This window comes from Caloenas nicobarica, chromosome 27 (assembly GCF_036013445.1).
Source record: "Caloenas nicobarica isolate bCalNic1 chromosome 27, bCalNic1.hap1, whole genome shotgun sequence".
Taxonomy (NCBI): Eukaryota; Metazoa; Chordata; class Aves; order Columbiformes; family Columbidae; genus Caloenas; species Caloenas nicobarica.
In genome coordinates, this window is record NC_088271.1 from 5,245,193 (window position 1) to 5,248,716 (window position 3,524).

Sequence of the window (3,524 nt, forward strand, 5' to 3'; positions counted from 1 at the left end):
AACCCCTTGAGCCTCTGGGAGCCTGAGGCCGTGCCAGAGGGATTTAGTCCTCATCCAGCCTAGGGACAATGGGGACAAACTCCTGTCCATGATGCAGCAGCTGCTGTTCGTGGGGTTTGAGTGGGACCCATCAAAAAGCTGCTTCCCTGGAGAAGACACAGCCCTGGGATGAGTCACCAGAGCCAGAGGCTGTCTCTTGCCTGGGGTTTCCAAACCTTGTTGCACAACGCTGTGGCCATCCCGACCCGCTGCTGGGGCCGCTCTGATGGTCAAGGACATAGAATCACAGAATCATAAAATCATTTTGATTGGAAGTCACCCTCAAGATTATCCAGTCCACCCGTTCCCCCACCCCTGGCACTGCCCCATGTCCTGAGAACCTCATGTCCGTCTGTCCAACCCCTCCAGGGATGGTGACTCCAGCACTGCCCTGGGCAGCCTGTTCCAATGCCCCACAGCCCTTTGGGGAAGAAATTGTTCCCCAGATCCAACCTCAACCTCCACTGGCACATCCTGAGGCTGTTTCATCCTATGACTTGTTACCTGGGAGAAGAGACCAACACCCTGACATCCCACGGCCATCGGGCTCCTGGGGCTGTGACAAACCCTGCCCTGTCTCAGCACCCACTGTCCCCTGCTCAGGATGTGGCTGTTCTTAAGAGGTGAGTGGAAACGCACAGAAATCCTTATCATAGGAAGGGAGACAATGAGCACGGCAGGGTCAAGGACCATTGCTTTGAGCTTTTTGCCCCTATCAGTGACCAAATTGTGGAGTGTCCTGTGTCATGCAAAGGCCAGGCAGCTCCATCCTCCTTCACGCAAGAGCTCCTGCAACCCCTCCAGCCCAGGAGGTGTTAATGTGAGTCCCTGTGCCCCATGTCAGGAGTTTCCATTAGAGGCAAAAGGAGCGAAATGCAAAGCAGAGCACGAACCCGGCCCCATCTGCCCAGGGTTTGTCCCAGCACCGCTCAGCACCCGTGCGGCACATCGCTGTGGCTGCAGACGTACAGATGGATGAAACGCGTCTGCTGAAGCTTTCAAGGGGTAGAAATGCTAGAGCCAGATTTAAAACTAATTTAAACCTTGTCTTTTTCACCGGCTTTAGCACAAGCTGTGATCCTTGTCAAGGAGATTCAGTGTGTCTGGATATATTAAATCATATTTGCATGGGGAGAAAACTCATTTTTCTATGTACTTCTGTAGCCCTTTCCCAACGCCTTAGGTATCCAATATAGTTTCTGTGCTGCGTGTTCTCACTCGTTCAACGAATAATCAATTTAACTGCCATATGTACTGCTCATCGAGAAAGAAACTGCTTCTTGTTAAAGGTGTGAAAGTAAGTCATGTGTAAAATTAGCTTAGCCCTTTGCTAAGTCAGATGGGAATTGCTTTCAAAGCAATACAACCCACCCGGATTCCCAAGAGCTCGGCCATTTTCCACACCAGCTACTGCTTTGCAGAGGAGGAAAATATTTTCTGGAAATACGGGAGGAGGGTGGTGGGGACTCACTAACAGCTGGGTCAGTGAGAGGAGAGCGGTCACCGGGATGAGATCCCACCGGTGTCCCCGAGCTTTGAAAACCTCAGCCAGTTTGGGAGAAAAGGTCCTAATGTCTGTGGAGAATGCAGGTGTCTGTCCCTAAACAGCGTCCATGGGTGCCCCACAGTGACCCTGGGCAGCCCCATTCCTGCGCTGCTGGTCCTGCACGCTGCGGCTTGTGTTTCTTTTTGTTTTGAAGAAAAATGAAATTCTGGGGTGAGATTTGCCACCACTCCAGGGATTTGGACATCAATTTCTAATGGGGATTAAGGATTCAAATCCCTTAAGCAGCTTTTGCAGCCCCATCCTTCTCTCCTCTCACCGCGGAGACCCCCGGCCGGCCCCACTCCAGTGCGGACGGTGTCAGTGAAACCCCCCAGCCAACGCGGCCCTGGGCACGGTGGCATCGCCACCACACCACCCGGGACCCGCGTGCCCTGGGGTGGTGGGGACAGAGACCAGCGGCAGCCTGGCCTGGTCTCACTGCCCAACTCCGTCCTTGCGCCAAAGCAGTGGAGCTGTGGCCAGAGCAGCGAGAAGGGCTTTCACTATCCAAGACCAACACAGGCTTTGGTAAAAGCCCTGATACCCCCTCAGAAGTCTTGGGTTGGGCTGCGTCCCTGCAGTCACCCTTCCCCGAACCGCGGGGCTCAGCCTCTGCTCAGTGTAGGAGGCCGTTCAGAAACGGAGGTTTGAGGCTGTTCCCCCAGCATCAGACACTCCCTGAAGGGCTGAGGAGCAAGTGCAATGTCTTTGCTGCAAGAAGCTCCTATAAATAGGCTGACACCATTTCCTTGCTTAATTACCAGGGACTTTTAGGCTGTTTCCCACTCTATTTCAGGTTCTGCGCGTTGCTTTCCTTCCAACTGTGCACACAGCTCAGTGTCACGGTTTAGTATGAGTGGAGCTCACTGGAAGGTAAGGGACAGCTTCAAGGGCCCAACTTCTGCAGCAATAAACCCAAGAAGAAAGGTTGGCCCTCCTGGTTCGGGTGGAGGGGAAGCCTTGGGTGTGCTCTTTCCACCTGGAGGCTCCCGGCAGCACACAGGGTGCTTTGCGGCTCCCTGGAACGCCACGGCAAGGGGATTTGGGTCAGTGGGGTCCCTCAGCCCCTGCCCTGGCACAGGGCTCTGCACCATGGGTGCACGTGGAGCCGCTCCGGGATCCTTCCACCCAGGTCCTCCCTCCAGCCACGAGACTTGAGGGAGAAGGGTGTGAATTTGGGGAGCTCACCCTTGGCCGTGCCCCGGTAATGTGGCAGGTCAGGTGCAGCGGGGGTGTGTGCAGTGCCCCTTTGTCCCCTGGTGTGACAACACTCCCCGTGCCATCAGCGTCACCCCGGCAGCTCCGCCACTGAGGGCAGGGAGGAGGAGGGTGGCCCTGGCTCGTGCAAACCCAGCCTGCCCTCACCCTGTCAGCGTGTCCTGGGACACTGGGGGCTCCTGTCCCCAAGGGTTTGGGACACGGCGAGGGGCAGGGGCAGCCCCGAGCCCGCTGCTGGCTGCACCGCGGCCTCTCCACAGAGTCACGGCGGGAGGAGGGTGAGCAAGTGCACGGGAACCTCGTTAGCGGCCCAGCCCCATCAGTAACCATCTCCATGGTGATGGAGCTCAGACGGCCACGTCGCAGAGCAGCTCCCGCCTGAGCAGCCCCCGCAGCCGGGCTCGGGCACGCCGGGGCCACGAGGTTCAGCTCTGCTCCTCGGGGTGCAGGGTCTGGCAGAGCTCCCGGTAACGCCACGGGAACCACAGGGGTTGGGGAAAACCAGGGATGTGTCCGTGCCACAGCCCTTGCCTTTCCAGCATCACTAACCCTGCTGCTGGCTCCCAGGGCAGCGGCTGCTTTGCTCTCACTTCCTCCTCCTTGCACTCCCAGTCTCAGCAGAGATCCCCTTTAGCCCAGAGTTTGCTGCTGGTCCCCAAAAAATCCTGCAAGACCCCGGCAGCTTGGTCCTACTCACCCTTGCACCACCCCGGGCCAGCAG